The sequence below is a fragment of the Salvelinus namaycush genome, chromosome 42, assembly GCF_016432855.1.
Source record: "Salvelinus namaycush isolate Seneca chromosome 42, SaNama_1.0, whole genome shotgun sequence".
Lineage (NCBI taxonomy): Eukaryota > Metazoa > Chordata > Actinopteri > Salmoniformes > Salmonidae > Salvelinus > Salvelinus namaycush.
In genome coordinates, this window is record NC_052348.1 from 11,380,189 (window position 1) to 11,399,743 (window position 19,555).

Below are 19,555 nucleotides of genomic sequence, written 5' to 3' on the forward strand. Positions count from 1 at the left end.
TAGGTGTAACGCTATCAAACACATGGTTTCCATGTGCTTTATGCCATTCCATATGCTCCGTTCCAGCCATTATTATGAGCCGTCCTCCCCTCAGCAGCCTCCACTGGTGTGCGTGTGTGGTAGAGCCAGAAACCCATCCCCCATCCCCCTCTCTCTACCCTCTCTTCCCTCTATATACCTGATGGACGCTCATTGGATGGTAATTTGATTAATATTAAAGGAGGCTGGCGAAGAGCAGCAAGGACAGATATCCTGGAAAGCAATGCATATCAATAAGGAATAAACGCCAGGAGAGATGGACTCGCTATTCTCCCTCCTCTCTCTCTCTCGTTACATCATTACCAATGTACTGTCTGAAACTACCGCTCAAGGTCTCCCACCAGTGTTTCTGCTTTTCACCTGGACAGTTAGAGTGACAGTATATGGCATATAAACATGTTATATCTCTTTAGATCATTGAAACATCTGGCGTTTTTTGATGAGTGTCTAGAGGAGACTTTTACAAGTCATTTAAGAAGTCTATAGAGCTACTTTATAAATATGTCTTGAGTGATGGGGGGGGGTTCAGGGCGGAGGGTTAATGTGTCTCCTCCATATTTTCTTTGTACCCCTATGTCAATATAAATAAAATAAAATAAACATTTGATCAAAAAATAAATACATCTGTCTTGTCAGATATATCTGATATAGTTTGGGCTCCTGAGTGGCGCAGCGGTCTAAGGCACTGTATCTCCGTGAAAGAGGCGTCACTACAGTCCCTGGTTCAAGTCCAGGCTTTATCACATCCGGCCGTGATTGGGAGTCCCATAGGGTGGCGAACACTTGGCCCAGCGCTGTCTGGGGTAGGTCGTCATTGTTAAATAAGAATTTGTTCTTAACTGACTTGCCTACCGATAGTTAAATAAATAAACATCTAGTTGATATAGCACTGCACGTGTTGGTACTCTACTGCGCACCCCAGGGAAAGGTTGCCCCTAAATATTACTTTATCTGATTCTGAACTTACTGTAATTGTTAACAGTTGAAATGCAAAACGGATCACAGATCAGCTAATAACTATTATACTACCACATATTACACTGGACTGGTAGTTGACCTCAGACAGATTCATATGTAACCTTCATGATAGCAGTGTGTAGTAGTTGACCTCAGACTGCTTCATATGTAACCTTCATGACAGCAGTGTATGGTAGTTGACCTCAGACTGCTTCATATGTAACCTTCATGACAGCAGTGTATGGTAGTTGACCTCAGACTGCTTCATATGTAACCTTCATGACAGCAGTGTATGGTAGTTGACCTCAGACTGCTTCATATGTAACCTTCATGACAGCAGTGTATGGTAGTTGACCTCAGACTGCTTCATATGTAACCTTCATGACAGCGGTGTATGCTTACAAATGTTCATTTCCAGGGCTGTGAGCATTGTTCTCACAGTCAGAGCTAGATTCTGTTGCTCTGGTTTGTGTCGTGTCTTTGTACGTAGCAGAAAGGGCCGCTCATACAAGGTGATCTGACACAACCTAAACATGACCTAAGCCTAATGTTGACGCTCACTGATATCAGACAAAGGCCACTTCAAATAAACAGATGAGATAATCCAAAGAGATAGGATACGAGCCAAGATGACAAGACAACTTCTTGTGCGTGAGAAAAATAGAAGACAAGATGATTAGCTGGCAGATTTCTTCTGAGAATTGGGTCAACTTGCAAATAACTTTTCTTTATACAAACGATACAGTATCTATTCATGGGAATCTAATAAGTGAATCTACAGACTGATGAATGACAGTTCACAGAGATAGATACATCTCTCTGAGATACCAATACATTCATCAAGTCAGCCTTCTGTTTTGTCCGTGTTCATTCTGCCCTGCCAGAGCAGAAAAATATATTCATCTGAAATCTGTGATATCAACACTGTACATTCAATTCAAATGCCATACCAGGTTTCTGTTTCTCTCTCTGTGTTCACTATCCTCAGTCTGTTCTGCCCTGTACTGGATCCATGGCTTACTGTAGTGCACTGTATCATTATCTGGCCTGAGCCATTGTTACTGTCACATCCAATCAATTCTCTCTCTCAGCCACACAGTCAGCCATGTTTTCCTTTTCCAGAGAGGCTGCGGTGTTCTGAGGCGACCTCTTTCTCATCTCTTCATCTTTCTGTTTGTGTGTGGCTTATCTATGCTACCTACTACACTGAACCAGTGGGCAGAGGGTAATCACACACAGCCACAGTACACACCAGGGAAACAGACGTGTGTGTGTGTGTGTGTGAAACAGAGAAAGTGTGTGTGTGGTATCATCACATCTATGATAGTGACACACTTTGCCTCCAGGCCGAGGCCCTCTTGACAAGTCGTGTCCGGCGAGAAGAGAAAAGCCCCCTTCCTTCCCGCACTCATCATCAAAGATATGAGATCTCACACTGCACTATGCTGCTGCTGTGTGTGGCACAGCACGCCCGATGAGCAACACATGATCCTTTCCCGGCAATACTGGGTTAACCCTTTCATTCACAGCAAGAAACCCTGATGCAGCCAACTGAGCTATATTCTTCCTCTGTGAGCTTATTTAACTACTGCACAGGGAAAGGCCTATACAAACAATACCGATGTCATCTTCCCTATTGTACAGAGTAAGAGCTGTGTTTCCCTATGGTCATGTTGGCGGTTGTAAGGGCTTGACCTCAGAGTAATGGTTTAATCTAGTCAAAACAGAGCAAAGAAGTTTCCTGAATGTGGGAAAGCTTTGTATTATTATGATGAAACCCACTTTCCATCCATCATTACACAGACTAGCCACATGACCACCATCCAACCTAATGGTCAGCAGACAACAGCAGTTCTCCATCACTGACTGTGACCCTCTATTTCTCAACACAACACAGCAGCCCATCAATGGACACTGGGTGTGTGTCAAACTATGAACTCTGCGGGCCTGGAAATACCTCGGCGCAAGTTGAGACTCAGTTCAGACTTTGTGAGCGAGATGAAAGACATCTGGGATTTGTCATTGGTCTTTAAAAAACATATGATGCAAATAGAATGGGAAGCCTTGTCTATTTCAGAGAGCGGAGTTATGATTTGTAAGAAAAAGGCACAATGAGAATGCACAGGCCAGGCCCAATTCCAGTGAGTGTCTTAACAGCCAAATGTGGCTGAGCACTCTCCAACAGCACTGGTCTGGATGCTAGTGGTGGAGCAGTCATAGAAACAGATGGAAGCCATTTGTTGTGGTTTTTTTTCTCTGTAGCTGTGGTCTGGACAGCCTAGCCTAGGCTCCATGTTAATCGGAGTAATGTGTGCAGTTATGTGAGGAATATCGCTATGTAAATTGAGAATCGTCACAGCAATAAGCTGTCCTGTTGTGTCCCTATCCAGAGGTTTAACATACAGAGCTGACATTCTGTCATTGATGGATTCCTGCCGTATTCTAAATGTTCTATGGAGCCTGGGTCTGTCCCGAGACATATAGGATGTTAACGTTATTAATTTCCCCTCATATTCCGCAACTCTATGTTGCCCGATGCGATGTGGTCTAAACATATAACTCCAACAAAGCCTTTGGTATTTCAATGTGAAAACTAATATGACCATACTGATTCCTCTGCCTTTGTCTGGATACTCAAATCAACCTAATGTACTATTCGAATATGAAGACAGACAAGTCAGAGGGACTTTTCAATTTCCACATAAGGATTCCCTGCATGTGAAGGTTTCAACTGCCAGGCTGCTCTGTTATCCACAGAGGCTCTTAGTTTATTTGTGTCTGCCTGGCCTGGAAAAGCTCTCCCTCACTCACTCTCACTTTGAGGCATATTTTTCAGCTTTCGTTGGCTCAGTGCCAGTGTCAATTCCATGCTCCTCAGAATCACATTCTTTGGCGCTTACTGATATCTCAGGCCTTCAGACTAGCTTCCCCTGGCAGATTAAGATACAGGACATGGAAATGACCGTAAAACAAAGCAAAACAATGCCGGGCACACAGCCGCTTCGCTTCAGTGCTGTGCTAGACACTGGTCCAGGAAATAGCGTTATGCTCAAATTAGTTGGTAGGAATCTCCTGGGTTTTTCACACAGATGCATTTCAAGTTTCAAGTTGTATTAATCATATGTACTGGATACACATGGTATACATCATCCAACGAAATGCAACAATAAAAAATAATAAAAGATACAAACATAAAGCGCACAATCACACACACGCACACACTTTGTATGAAATATAAGAAACAGTAGCTAATAGACTGGACCAATTATATGAAAACAATCATATTCATTATAATAACTACCCTACACAGTACAGGTTCAAGCAACTATTTCGGACGTAACATGTTTGCGTCGTTCTAAAAAATGATTTTTGTTATCGTCATCATCCCGCGACTACCAACTCTCTACTAGTCAGTGAACAGAGAACGGAGAGCACTATCGCTTGAGGTAGCGGAGAGCATCAAGTGAATAAACTCTGTCTAATTTTCAGCTAATTCCCCTTCAGTGCTGGTCGGACACGGACCATACACCATCCCCGAGTGGATTTTTTTTGTCTGTGGGTGACCCGAACTGTTGGACGAATTGAAAAATATTATAATTTGGTGTCATATCTAAGCAGAAAATAAAGTATTGAGAGTGGTATCCGAGGCTAGCCAGTTGGCTAACTGGGAAGGTTGCCTAGCTAACTACTGCTGAGAAAATACGAAGCGGAGGGAGACCCCAACGGCAAAAAGGGCCATCGACGTGAGCTGTATCCTGAAGAGGAGCTCTCCGTTTTTCTGGACACATCAGGCGGAGCCGGAGTCCATTTTGCTGTGTTCCACTCTGATAATTTCGGAGGTAAGAGGTACAAGGAAACGGGTGGTGCCGGCGTAGAAATCGTTACAATAGAGCGGTGGGCCAGACAGTGAGCAGCGGAATGGTTATCTAACTTCAGCGAGATAGCTAGCGATTCCTTGCTAGCCAGCTGCAAGAGTGTTTCTCACTAAATTAAGATATTTGTAAACATCAGCTTTGCATATACATTGAGAACGAATTAAATGTGTTAATCTGTGTTTTCAGACGCAACGAAACGGATACATTTGTAATAAATAACATGACCACCTTGACCTAGCTAATGGGGCTAGCTAGCTAATGTAGTCCCTGTCAGCTAACGTTAGTAGCTAGTTACCAACCATCTGCTGGACTTTAACTAGCACTAGCTAGCTATCTTGCTGGCTGACAAGAACACACTTTCATTGCACGAAAAACAAGTCTTACGTTGTTTATTTTGCTTGTTTTGTTTCGGGAGTATGCTAACGTTATGTTAGTGTTGGTTTATAATTTCAGTGATTCGCTGGAGAGTGAGTTAGCTATCCAACTAGATTGCACCGCACGCTAAATCAAGCTAGCTAGCCAGTCTCCTTTTGTTATGCTAATGCTAGTCATCCAATTTCTGATAGCATAACATCCTGACTTACTCGCTACAACACAGCATGCATGCACAATAACGTTTAGTTTGTAAGAGCGGACTTTCGAGTTAGATACCTAAGCAAGCTAACGTTTATCGGATTGTACTTTATCAAATGTTATTTTGCTTAGTGTTTTTTCGTAAGGCTGGTGAAGCAAGGTAAACGTTTTGGAGTGCATCTTACTAGCCGCGAGGAACGGCGCCAGTGTAAGCCGAGCACATGCTCCTGGCTATGGCATCAGTCAGAATGTAGAAATTCGAGATTATCAAGCGAGGATAACAAATGCAACTCTTTTTTTGTAAGTGTACAATTTCATATAAACCATGCATAAAAAATAAACACGTGCTAACTATACATCTAGCTAATACAGCAATATCTGCACACCCAGGCAAAACGTCCAAGCACAGTGACTTCTCATATTGGCTAGTTATGTGTTTTAAATTGACTGAAATAATATTGTTGTCACTTTAAGATTTTCTGTTTACGTAACCTGTATGGGTAACGTTGCAAACGTATCAAAATAGCCTAGATATCACACCGAAATAGTTGCAAAAACTAGCCAACGTGTGCACAGTCCCATTAAAATGACGGGGAGTGAGAGATGGGTTAGGTTTGATGTGCGGTTTTGAGGTAACTACTGTTACCATCCCAGTATCACTAACTGTCATACTTGACTGCGTTGCCACAGTGAATCAAGTAAAGTAAACAGTGCATTTCAAAACTTGGTGTCTACTCTTATGAAAGACTATAGGGTGTCATGTCGGCAATACCTGCATTTTCTTCTTATGTAATCACTATTGTCAAATGTATTATTGTTCTTCCTGTATGTGACATTTTCCTTATGAAATGTACCTGATGACTCCTCTCTAACAACTGTAAGGATATGTGATGCAGCACTTAGGAATGTTAAACAAGACACCAGTTGAATAGTCTTTTCAACTGCGTTTCTCCCCTAACAAATCTGGGCCCCGTGAATAGCCACCTATAGTTCCTCAAAATAAAGGTGTATGCCTATAACAATGCATTGTCCTGTAGGCAGGTACATACTGCTAGTCTCTACAGCCAGTTTCTTTCTTCTCAAGACTTGGTGCTGAGGGTTCTCGTGCAATCTTGACAGTTCAGTGTGGTCCCTTTTTGTGCTGTCCCCTGCACAAGACAAAATAAAGTTAAATTATAAGTAGGAAAGTAAGATAAAGGAAACCCCTTTCTTTTCCTGCTCAAATAATTCCTTTTAACTCTGTGCTCTCCTCTTGCTCTCTTTCTCCCTCAGTCCCTCTGTCTTCATAAGGCTTAGAGCCTCTCTGCTCTCTCCCTGCACAGTGAGTCCTCAATAACTCCTCGGAGCTCAGGCCCTCCACAGACTAACAGAATGGAAGAAGAGAGAGAAGCAGGAGGGAGAGAGAAGGCCCTTAAGGACTCCAAGATATATATAAAACAATGCAGTACTCCTCTCTAATGAAAGCCAGGAAGTGGGACAACCAAAGTTCTTTTCTTCTTCTGAATAACAGCATTTTTCACACTGATTGTGGTGGTGATGGAGAATGTTAAGAGATGAGTAATGGAACACATTCATGTTCATTAATCCAAATTGTTTATGTGGACTGGCTGGATGTTTCTTTGAGGGCCTCTGAAACTCTAAGTCTACGGGCCTGGTTATTAAATTGTCCACTCATTTAATACCCTTTGGTGTCGAGTGGTGATTTATCCAAGAGGGCTTGCATCATGCTCTTACAGCCATGCAAATAACAGATAACAAAATCAGCACCATTGCTGCTGCTCTCACAGCATAAAAACATGTACACACACAATTCTCTCAGTACAGTTTGTGCTTGGAATTACCAAGGTGATACTGCCTGTCGCTACTCAATAACAGATTAACCGACATCTTATACACACGAGTCATGTAACGTATAGACTAGTCATGTATTGTATAGCCTAACTCTTACTCACTTCAATGCCTGTGTGATTGCTTTGCGAGGTTAACCTTGTCAAGTGGCTTTTCTTTAGTATATACCATTAATATTAGGTCATGAATATAGGCTATGTAAGTCTCCTTTTTATGGGAGTTGTAATAGAGCAGGGGTCTACAACCTTTTTTAGCATGAGAGCTACACAAAAAATATATTCATCTTTTTAAATAGGCACATTCTTCTTCTCTCCCCTTCCTCGTGTCCTTAGTGTCAATATACACTACCTTTCAGAAGTTTGGGTTCACTTAGAAATGTCCTTGTTTTTGAAAGAAAAGCAAATTTTTGTCCATTAAAATAACATCAAGTTGATCAGAAATACAGTGTAGACATTGATAGTGTTTTAAATGACTATTGTAGCTGGGAACGGCTGATTTTTAATGGAATAAGTGCATAGGCGTACAGAGGCCCATTATCAGCTACCATCACTCCTGTGTTCCAACGGCACGTTGGGTTAGCTAATCCAAGTTTATAATTTAAAAAATTAAATAGTACCCGCAAAACACCTGTCTCAATGTCAACAGTGAAGAGGCGACTCCGGGATGCTGGCCTTCTAGGCAGAGTTGCAAAGAAAAAGCCATATCTCAGACTGGCCAATAAAAATTAAAGATGGGCAAAGGAACACAGACACTGGACAGAGGAACTCTGCCTAAAAGGACAGCATCCCGTAGTCACCTCTTCACTGTTGACGTTGGGACTGGTGTTTGCGGGTACTATTTAATGAAGCTGCCAGTTGAGGACTTTGTTTGATGTATTTGATACCACTCCACCTATTCCGCTCTAGCCATTACCAAGAGCCCGTCCTCCCCAATTAAGGTGCCACCAACCTGCAGGTGCTATTAATAAAGCTGCCAGTTGAGGACTTGTGAGGCATCTGTTTCTCAACCTAGACTAATGTACTTGTCCTCTTGCTCAGTTGTGCACCGGGGCCTCCCACTCTTTCTATTCTGGTTAGAGCCAGTTTGCGCTGTTCTGTGAAGGGAATAGTACAGTGTTGTACAAGATCTTCAGTTTCTTGGCAAATTCTCGCATGGAATAGGCTTCATTTCTCAGAACAAGAATAGACTGACGAGTTTCAGGAGAAAGTTCTTTGTTTCTAGCCATTTTGAGCCTGTAATCGAACCCACTAATGCTGATGCTCCAGATACTCAACTAGTCTAAAGGACAGTTTTATTGCTTCTTTAATCAGGACAACAGTTTTCAGCTGTGCTAACATAATTGCAAAAGGGTTTTCTAATGATCAATTAGCTTTTTTTAAATGATAAACTTGGATTAGCTAACACAACGTGCCGTTGGAACACAGGAGTGATGGTTGCTGATAATGGGCCTATGTAGATATTCTATAAAATCAGCCATTTCCAGCTACAATAGTCATTCACAACATTAACAATGTCTGCACTGTATTTCTGATCAATTTGATGTTATTTTAATGGACAAAAATGTGCTTTTCTTTCAAAAACAAGGACATTTCTAAGTGACCCCTAGCTTTTGAACGGTAGTGTACCTGCTACTTTAATGGTTAATAAACAACTTCTAAAAAATATTTTTTCCATGTACAAAGAAGGTGCCTTGCTGATTTTAAGTTTGTCTCTCAATGAATCTGTAAATGTTGGTTGGAAGTGGAACCTTCTTGGGTAAAGCAATTTTTTTATTCTCTTATCTTCCCAAATGATATTTTCTCAGTTGTCTGGAGGAAAACGAAAACATTTTGATTTGAGTGCAATTCCCCTTTAATTACACATCTAGTGTGTGAGGAATGTACTGTCTAATGTGATGGTTTTGTATTGCTGCTGTTCATTTCATGATAAAGTTTGCAAATAATAGATACAAATTAGTGATGCACCGATCTGACATTTTTGGCCGATATCCCATATTTTCCTTGCCAAAAGAACGATACTGATAACCATTATTCAAAATTTGAGCTGCCTTTTTTGAAAGCTTTCTAGTACAGTTAAGTAGTTAACACACACACATGGACCCAGTGGTCTAAGGCACTGCATCTCAGTGCAAGAGGCGTCACTACAGTCCCTGGTTCGAATCCAGGCTGTATCACACCCGGCCATGATTGGAAGTCCCATAGGGCTGCGCACAATTGGCCCAGCGTCGTCCTGGTTTCGCCGGGGTAGGCCGTCATTGTATATAAGAATTTGTTCTTAACTGACCTGCCTAGTTCAATAAAGGTTACAAACACACCACATTGATCAAAGTTATTTTTTTGGCATTTACGTATGTCCCCGTTACTAGTAAAACATAATCAAAACCTATTTCTTTCACTTACTTGCTGTGCTGTTTCGTTGTTCATTTGTTCAGTGGTTTCATTCTCAACCAGGATTTCTATGGAACGCCGTTTGGGTCTTTGTGTGTCAAAGATGCTATTTAACACTATTTCAAATCAAATTTTATTTGTCAAATACACATGGTTAGCAGATGTTAATGCGAGTGTAGCGAAATGCTTGTGCTTCTAGTTCCGACAATGCAGTAATAACCAACGAGTAATCTAACCTAACAATTCCACAACTACCTTATACACACAGTGTAAAGGAATATGTACATAAAAATATATGAATGAGTGATGGTACAGAACGGCATAGGCAGTAGATGGTATCGAGTACAGTATATACATATGAGATGAGTAATGTAGGGTATGTAAACATTATATGAAGTGGCATTGTTTAAAGTGGCTAGTGATACATGTATTACATCAAGATGCAGTAGATGGTATAGAGTACAGTATATACAGTGGGGAGAACAAGTATTTGATACACTGCCGATTTTGCAGGTTTTCCTACTTACAAAGCATGTAGAGGTCTGTAATTTTTATCATAGGTACACTTCAACTGTGAGACGGAATCTAAAACAAAAATCCAGAAAATCACATTGTATGATTTTTAAGTAATTAATTTGCATTTTATTGCATGACATAAGTATTTGATACATCAGAAAAGCAGAACTTAATATTTGGTACAGAAACCTTTGTTTGCAATTACAGAGGTCATACTTTTCCTGTAGTTCTTGACCAGGTTTGCACACACTGCAGCAGGGATTTTGGCCCACTCCTCCATACAGACCGTCTCCAGATCCTTCAGGTTTCGGGGCTGTCGCTGGGCAATACAGACTTTCAGCTCCCTCCAAAGATTTTTTTTATAGGGTTCAGGTCTCGAGACTGGCTAGGCCACTCCAGGACCTTGAGATGCTTCTTACGGAGCCACTCCTTTGTTGCCCTGGCTGTGTGTTTCGGGTCGTTGTCATGCTGGAAGACCCAGCCACGACCCATCTTCAATGCTCTTACTGAGGGAAGGAGGTTGTTGGCCAAGATCTCGCGATACATGGCCCCATCCATCCTCCCCTCAATACGGTGCAGTCGTCCTGTCCCCTTTGCAGAAAAGCATCCCCAAAGAATGATATTTCCACCTCCATGCCTCACGGTTGGGATGGTGTTCTTGGGGTTGTACTCATCCTTCTTCCTCCAAACACGGCGAGTGGAGTTTAGACCAAAAAGCTCTATTTTTGTCTCATCAGACCACATGACCTTCTCCCATTCCTCCTCTTGATCATCCAGATGGTCATTGGCAAACTTCAGACGGACCTGGACATGCTCTGGCTTGAGCAGGGGGACCTTGCGTGCGCTGCAGGATTTTAATCCATGACGGCGTAGTGTGTTACTAATGGTTTTCTTTGAGACTCTGGTCCCAGCTCTCTTCAGGTCATTGACCAGGTCCTGCCGTGTAGTTCTGGGCTGATCCCTCACCTTCCTCATGATCATTGATGCCCCACGAGGTGAGATCTGCATGGAGCCCCAGACCAAGGGTGATTGACCGTCATCTTGAACTTCTTCCATTTTCTAATAATTGTGCCAACAGTTGTTGCCTACTCACCAAGCTTCTTGCCTATTGTCCTGTAGCCCATCCCAGCCTTGTGCAGGTCTACAATTTTATCCCTGATGTCCTTACACAGCTCTCTGGTCTTGGCCATTGTGGAGAGGTTGGAGTCTGGTTGATTGAGTGTGTGGACAGGTGTCTTTTATACAGGTAACGAGTTCAAACGGGTGCAGTTAATACAGGTAATGAGTGGAGAACAGGAGGGCTTCTTAAAGAAAAACTAACAGGTCTGTGAGAGCCGGAATTCCTACTGGTTGGTAGGTGATCAAATACTTATGTCATGCAATAAAATGCAAATTAATTACTTAAAAATCATACAATGTCATTTTCTGGAATTTAGATACCGTCTCTCACAGTTGAAGTGTACCTATGATAAAAATTACAGACCTCTACATGCTTTGTAAGTAGGAAAACCTGCAAAATCGGCAGTGTATCAAATACTTGTTCTCCCCACTGTACATATGGGATGAGTAATGTAGGGTATGTAAACATTATATTAAGTAGCATAGTTTAAAGTGACTAGTGATATACATTATTTACATAATTCTTCCATTATTAAAGTGGTTGGAGTTGAGTCAGTATGTTGGCAGCAGCCACTCAATGTTAGTGGTGGCTGTTTAACAGTCTGATGGCCTTGAGATAGAAGCTGTTTTTCAGTCTCTCGGTCCCTGCTTTGATGCACCTGTACTGACCTCGCCTTCTGGATGATAGCGGGGTGAACAGGCAGTGGCTCGGGTGGTTGTTGTCCTTGATGATCTTTATGGCCGTCCTGTGACATCGGGTGGTGTAGGTGTCCTGGAGGGCAGGTAGTTTGCCCCCGGTGATGCGTTGTGCAGACCTCACTACCCTCTGGAGAGCCTTACGGTTGTGGGCGGACCAGTTGCCGTACCAGGCGGTGATACAGCCCGACAGGATGCTCTCGATTGTGCATCTGTAAAAGTTTGGGAGTGCTTTTGGAGACAAGCCAAATTTCTTCAGCCTCCTGAGGTTGAAGAGGCGCTACAGCGCCTTCTTCACCACGCTGTCTGTGTGGGTGGACCAATTCAATTTGTCCGTGATGTGTACGCCGAGGAACTTAAAACTTTCTACCCTCTCCACTACTGTCCCGTCGATGTGGATAGGGGGGGTGCTCCCTCTGCTGTTTCCTGTAGTCCACGATCATCTCCTTTGTTTGACGTTGAGTGTGAGGTTAATTTCCTGACACCACACTCCGAGGGCCCTCACCTCCTCCCTGTAGGCCGTCTTGTCGTTGTTGGTAATCAAGCCTACCACTGTAGTGTCGTCCGCAAACTTGATGATTGAGTTGGAAGCGTGCATGGCCACGCAGTCGTGGGTGAACAGGGATTACAGGAGAGGGCTCAGAACGCACCCTTGTGGGGCCCCAATGTTGAGGATCAGCGGGGTGGAGATGTTGTTACCTACCCTCACCACCTGGGGGCGGCCTGTCAGGAAGTCCAGGACCCAGTTGCACAGGACCCAGCTTGATGACGAGTTTGGAGGGTACTATGGTGTTAAATGCTGAGCTGTAGTCGATGAACAGCATTCTCACATAGGTATTCCTCTTGTCCAGATGGGTTAGGGCAGTGTGGTTGCGATTGCGTCATCTGTGGACCTATTGGGGCGGTAAGCAAATTGGAGTGTCTCGGGTGTCAGGTAAGGTGGAGGTGATATGGTCCTTGACTAGTCTCTCAAAGCACTTCATGATGACGGAAGTGAGTGCTACGGGGCGGTAGTCGTTTAGCTCAGTTACCTTAGCTTTCTTGGGAACAGGAACAATGGTGGCCCTCTTGAAGCATGTGGGAACAGCAGACTGGGATAAGGATTGATTGGATATGTCCGTAAACACACCATCCAGTTGGTCTGCGCATGCTCTGAGGACGCGGCTGGGGATGCCGCCTGGGCCTGCAGCCTTGCGAGGGTTAACACTTTTAAATGTTTTACTCACGTCGGCTGCAGTGAAGGAGAGTCCGCAGGTTTTGGTAGCGGGTCGTGTCAGTGGCACTGTGTTGTCCTCAAAGCGAGCAAAGAAGTTGTTTAGTCTGTCTGGGAGCAAGACATCCTGGTCCGCGACGGGGCTGGTTTTCTTTTTGTAATCCGTGATTGACTGTAGACCCTGCCACATAGCTGGCTGCTTATAACATTTGCTTTGGGCAACAGGGTTAAGTAGCTGGCTAGCTATTTTCATGATCTGAAGTTCAATTTCAATAGTCGAACAAGAAGTGGCTACCTAGCTAATACTTACAAGGATTCCAAAATCATTGCTAAGAAAAATGAAGATGACTGCAGTTTCTACTGGTCATTGTTTTCAGGCTGGTGTATTGGTGCTAGCTAGATACCAAGCTAAAGCTAGCTACCCCAGAAGTTGCGGTCGAACAAATTATGCTTTATTACCAACGCGGTATTTTAAGCACATCGTTCGTTCGTGGCCGGTGTTTGCTTGTTTGCAGACTTTTGTACAGCTTTGACAGTGCTACCATCTTTTGACACGCAAGACCCAAATGGCTTTCCATAGTATGTATGTCATGAAGCTAATAGCAGTGACACTGTTAGTGTAACTCCGATAGGGCAACATCTGAAAAATTGCGCACTTGGTAGTGTGTACTGGTGCTCGACCAGTTGGCAAACGCCAACATCGCCCACGACAGAATGGTTGATTTTCAAGGGAAATTAATTGCATTATCTTGGCTTTAATGGATTTCGCCTTTCGCGTTGTCTCGCTGAAATGTTCTTGCTCTTTCAAATGACTGCTCGACTTGTTGACTGCTCGATCCACATAGCAGACATTGTGGGCTAGGTTAGGAATGCTGTGTTGCACGTGTAGTGCAACATTTTATGTGATGTCATTACGTCATGTACCTACGTTATCTAGGTATGCACTTCATCTAGACATCGAGCAAAATCGATGTTGGCATTTTTAGCTAATATCGTCCGATTCTGATATGTTCACCAATATATCGTGCATCCCTAATAGAAATTATATACTCACTCATGATATACTTCTGCCAGGTAAGCTTACTTTTCAGGTAAGCTTACTTAATTGAAGATTTTGGTTAAAGTATTTCTGTCAACCCAGGAAACGGTTATCACATCAACATGGAGTGATAGACAAACGTGCACCAGATAGACGGACAATATTGCTGGAATTTAATTGGCAAAAATGTATTAGGTTTGACTAACCAAGGGTGGGATAATGTTGCGATGATTAGATGGTAGCTGGGAGCTTGCGGTGTCTGATACTTGTGAGATTTGTTTTGCAGTGGAACATGTCCAGATTTTACTTTCAGAATTATTTGCGAACTATTCATAGGTGTGCTGCGAGCTACGGTAGCTTGAGATTGACCTGACCCCTGTAACAGAGTGTTTGCTTTGGAGCCCACAGCAAAGAGCCTACTTGTGTTCCTGAGCTCAACCCTCCGTCGCTGTCTCTGCAGCTCTACAATCTGCACGGATTGAAAAGTTGTTTTGACGGCTGAGGACCAGGCAGCAGAACAGTGGTGGTGGTTTGACGGTTCATATAATCCTTTATGATACGAGTCTGGCTCCTACAGGTTAAAATATGATATACAATCTAAGTTTGAGGTAGCTGCAGTGTTTGCAGAGTGACGTATTGGGCAGATTCAGGTGGAAAGAATGTGCCTTGCTGTTTAAGTTTGTCGCTCAATGACGCTGTAACTGTTGGGTGGAAGTGGAACCTCCTTGGGCAAAACTATAGGGCCGTTCTTCTGGTAATGCTAGAGGGGGGCTTCAGTAAGGGAGAGGCCATTGTCACAAGACGTGTCACATTTAATTTAGGCCTGTGTGTTAGCCACACAATGACATTCTTCAGGTTCTCAAAGGACTTTGGTTCAGGTCAAGGGTGGAGTTGATGGGTTTATGCATTAATGTCTTTTGCCAAAATGATTTAGGAACTTGACATGGCTTTCGAGAACTATATTCCTACTGGATTATGAGCTGTAATAGCTATTTTGAGTTTCCTACCTCTCACACTGAGGGATTTTCTCCACTCACAGCTTTCCAGAATAAGGTCAGTGAAAACATTTGATAGAGAGCATTCATGCATCATGGATCTTCATAGACATTCATGGGCCTCCCTTTTTATTTTATCTTTGTAAATGGAGGATGTAGCTAATGTTTCTCTTGCTTGTGTGGACAACCGGTTGGTTTCAGTAGGTTACAGATCCAGCCTGGGACTGGAGTCTTGTAGGAAGAATTCTATAATGGAAAAATGTCTAATGGGTTTGTCTCGTGCTGACTGACCTTCTGGGACTATGGGCTAGAGAACATTTGCTGGAAGCAGGGGACTATAGAATGTTGCCTTGCTCTAATGGTTTTGTCTTACTGTGAGGTATGGCTTATCCACATTCTCTCAGTCACCCACGGCTGTTTCAGACGGTAGGATACTGACCCCTGGGCTCTGCTAAAAGCATTCTCATCCACGGCCCTGGCTTTGAAGTAGATGTTGCCACAACACCGGGGAGATGAAAGGGGGCTTGGCAAAGGGTATAGCCGTGTATCTCTGTTCTCTTGATGTGCAGGTGTCGTTTTATGTATGTGTGACTGAGACCATGGGGCCTTGCCTAGTGGAAAGGACGTTCATCTGACTACTTCACTCCGATTTCCGAGTGAAGGCAGACTTTCTGAAAGCCGACTTTCTGATAAACGTATGTCAGAGGGGTCTCGCTAATCAAGAAGACCAGCTGGCTCTTATGACTGCTCCAAGCCGACCATTGAACTGACAGAGGCGACCCTGGCGTGTCCTTCATACTGTAGACCGGTCTCCTGTGTGTCTTGGAAAAGTCGCCTCCAACAAACGGAATAGGCTACCTCTTTTAACCTTAGCCAGGCGACCCTGCCTGCCATGATGACATCCTTTCAGACCTAAGACTTTACAGGATCAAGGTGGAATGTTATTTTCTCCCCTCCACCTCTTGTCTCATTTTTAAAATGTGGCGTCATGAACGTTGGAGCAGGAGCATCATCCGTTCCACAGTAGGGCCCAGGCGACCTTTTTTCTCTGTCCCATTGTGAATGGCTTCATGCAGCTCCCTATCTGTGGTGGTGAGCGAGAAGGACCATGTAAATAATTCAGAGCCCTGTCATGCATGCCTCTCTGGGGCTGGGATCACTGAGGAGTCTCCTAGCAAGGCAGCCTGTGCTTTGATGTGGGCTTCTGGTGTGAATACTAGCCTATGTATGGGACACAGTGAGTCAAGGGATTGGGGGAGGAGGGGGCGATTCTGATATACATCTCAGGATGATTACAACTGATAGAACACTACATTTATTTATTAAAGGAATTCTCTATGAAGTGTATTCCGGGTTCTTTCTGACCACTGTGGTGAACCCCATTTGATAAGGAGATGGCATACTTGTAGATATAGTATGATTTTTACAGTTAAAATTGCTTGTGCACTATTATCTTTCCCCATGGCTTTCTAGAGGAGTTATTCATTTCAGGGCAAATATAATTTAATAAGATGACTCCACCCAAGAGAAGCATGCATGCCAAAAACTATACGGACAGAACTATATAAATGCATCATGCAACAATTTCAAGGATTTTACTGAGTTACAGTTCGTGTAAGGGAATCAGTCAATTGAAATATTTTATGGATTTCACATGACTGGGCATGGACGCAGCCATGGGTGGGCCTGAGAAGGGAATAGGCCCACCCACTTGGGAACCAAGCGCTCCTATTGGCGAGCCAGGCCCAGCCAATCAAAGTGAGTTCCCCACAAAAGGGCTTTATTACAGACAGATATACTCAGTTTCAGCTGCCCAGGTGGCTGGTCTCAGGTAAAGAAGCCGGATGTGGAGGGACTGGCTTGGTTAAAACGATTCTCTAAAATGACGTAGGAGGCGGCTTATGGTAGAGAAATTAACATTAAATTCTCTGGCAACAGCTCTGGTGGACATTCCTGCAGTCAGCATGTCAATTGCCGGCTCCCTCAAAACTTGAGACATCTGTGGCATTGTGTTTTGTGATTAAACTGCACATTTTAGTGGCCTTTTTATTGTCCCCAGCACAAGGTGTGTAATGATCATGCTGTTTAGTCAGCTTTAATCACCTGTCAGGTGGAAGGATTATCTGGACTAAGGAGAAATACTCAACGAACAGGGATGTAAACAAATTTGTGCACAGAATTTGAGCAAAATAAGCTTTTTGTGCATATGGAACATTTCTGGGTTCTTTTATTTCAGCTCATGAAACGTGACCAACATTTTACATATTGTGTTTTATATTTTTGTTCAGTATAAATGGAGCCTCCTGCCAGAACTTTAAACAAAGCAATAAAAACAACAACAATTCTAGGAGTTATTAGTCCATCGTTTCACTGGAAATATTTATTTGATTCCTTAAGGATTTTCTTTTCCGCCCATTGCAGAGGCATCTGGAATTGGCCCACTAACATCAAAGTGAATCCAAATAATTTATTCATTGTTCTTCGTTGACACATTCAGCTTCTATTTCTAATGAAAGAGAGCAATACTTGGGCTGTAGAAAATCCTACTTAGCCAAAATGTGGGTCTATATTTGAAGAGGGCTGTGGTAGCTAGCTAGACATCGATGCTTGAGATGTGTTGAATGGAAAAACCCTCCGCCTTCCACCAACCCCGTTATAAAGAAATCTCTCTTTTCCTATTCCCACATTTCACTGTCTGAGCGTTGCTTTGCCTCTCTTAAAGTTATCTAAAAGGATTACCTCCACAAGAGCGTTGGCAGTCTAATTCAATGGACCTCTGAAATGGGGTGAAAGGGAAACCACGGCATTGTCTCGCCTCTCGCCGGCCGGTGCTGAGGTTTTTCTTTTTGTCCTCTGCGCTTCTCATTGGCATTGAACGTTTTCACAGTCCGCAGTCTGTCTCAAAACAGCTGCACTGTCCCCATCCCCATAGAAATAGAATTACAAGAACAGGAAACGCCTGACTGTCAATGTGATGGGATAGAACACATGGGTACACTTGATTCCTGTTCTAATACTTATTTCTATGCCATGATCCTTCTTTGACTGGAACACTAATGGGTAGAACACACAATGTATGTTCTAGTAACTCTATTTCTATGCCTTGATGTCCCTTCCTGGGATCTTTCGGACAGGAAGCTGGCCCTCTCTTCATTGGGAACAGACTTCGCCCAGACCAGGCTCATCCGGGTGTGGTGCCTTCTATGCCCCCTTGCTCTTCCTTTCCTGTCAGTGGATCTCTGGGATGTCTCTGTTCCTGAGTGCACTTCCCTCCCTCCCAGCACTCTTGAGCTTGGAGCACCGCTGATTGTTTAAGCGAAGCAGGCAGCCCCTTCATGTCTCTCATGGTGCTATCAGTGTCTGTGACTGTCTTGGTGGTGCACAATTACACCCCCCCCCCCCCCCCTTCCTCACCCTTCTCACCCCAGCCCTTGTCCTTAAAAGAAATCCCCACCACCCCTCTGAGGCTGAGGGAGCAGGACGATACCCCCATGAAAGGAGGACCCCCCCAGCAGAGTTGCCTGTTCACATAGAAACGCCTGTCTTTGTGAATGGAGAGGCCTCCCTGACAAGCTCAGCCCTGGTCAGAGACAGCAGGCCTCCCACCCTCCTCTACTGCAGGAAGCCTGGGCCCCACAGCGAGCTCCACAACGTGGTCTGCTCTGATGATTAACTCCTGAACTCCAGAACTTGAAGGCTTTTTGTTTGGGTCTTTGCTCTTATGAAATATTGTTGGGGGTGTTCGAACGGTATTATTATTTTGTACTGTTGAAGCTCAGTTGCACAAATTTCCACAAACTAAAGGACAAAGCCAAATCTTACATAATGTGATAGAGGGCTTGAGAAAAACGCTCGCTCTTACTACACAGGTCTAGACTAGCTCTCATATTGATGTGATGTAACATCGAAACAACGACATTACAGATCTTGAAACATACCATGAAAAATTTACACGGAGAGGAATGCCGACGCCGTTTCAAATTCTCAGAAATGTCACAGAGATCCTGTAATAAGTGGCTGTTGCGTTCCAAAGGGTGCATAGTGCAGTGGCCCTTTGTCAAAAGTAGTGCACTATATCGGGAATAGGGTGCCATTTGGAACACTACACTTTAAAAAATGTAAATCATGGTTGCTCTGCCCCACATTCCCATCCCTGCGCACCATGAATTATTTACTGCTTATCAAAATTCTAAGCTGAGACCGAAGAGGCCTTGGTCGGATCTCACCTGATGAGAATGTTTCGCAGTGTGAGGCACAGCAGGTCTCTTCTCACAGTCATTGACTGTGGACACACACAC

The 19,555-nt window shown here is 43.6% G+C and overlaps 1 protein-coding gene across 2 annotated transcripts in view; it reads left to right on the forward strand.

Annotated features, from left to right (window-relative positions):
• The first annotated feature begins 4,422 nt into the window (after positions 1 to 4,422).
• LOC120034920 (F-box/WD repeat-containing protein 7-like) overlaps positions 4,423 to 19,555 on the forward strand; it is a 205,134-nt gene continuing 190,001 nt past the window's right edge. For both annotated transcript variants that reach the window (XM_038981611.1, XM_038981612.1), the window contains exon 1: positions 4,423 to 4,835. The gene's annotated coding sequence lies outside the window, so the exon portion shown is untranslated. The remainder of the gene's footprint in view (positions 4,836 to 19,555) is intronic.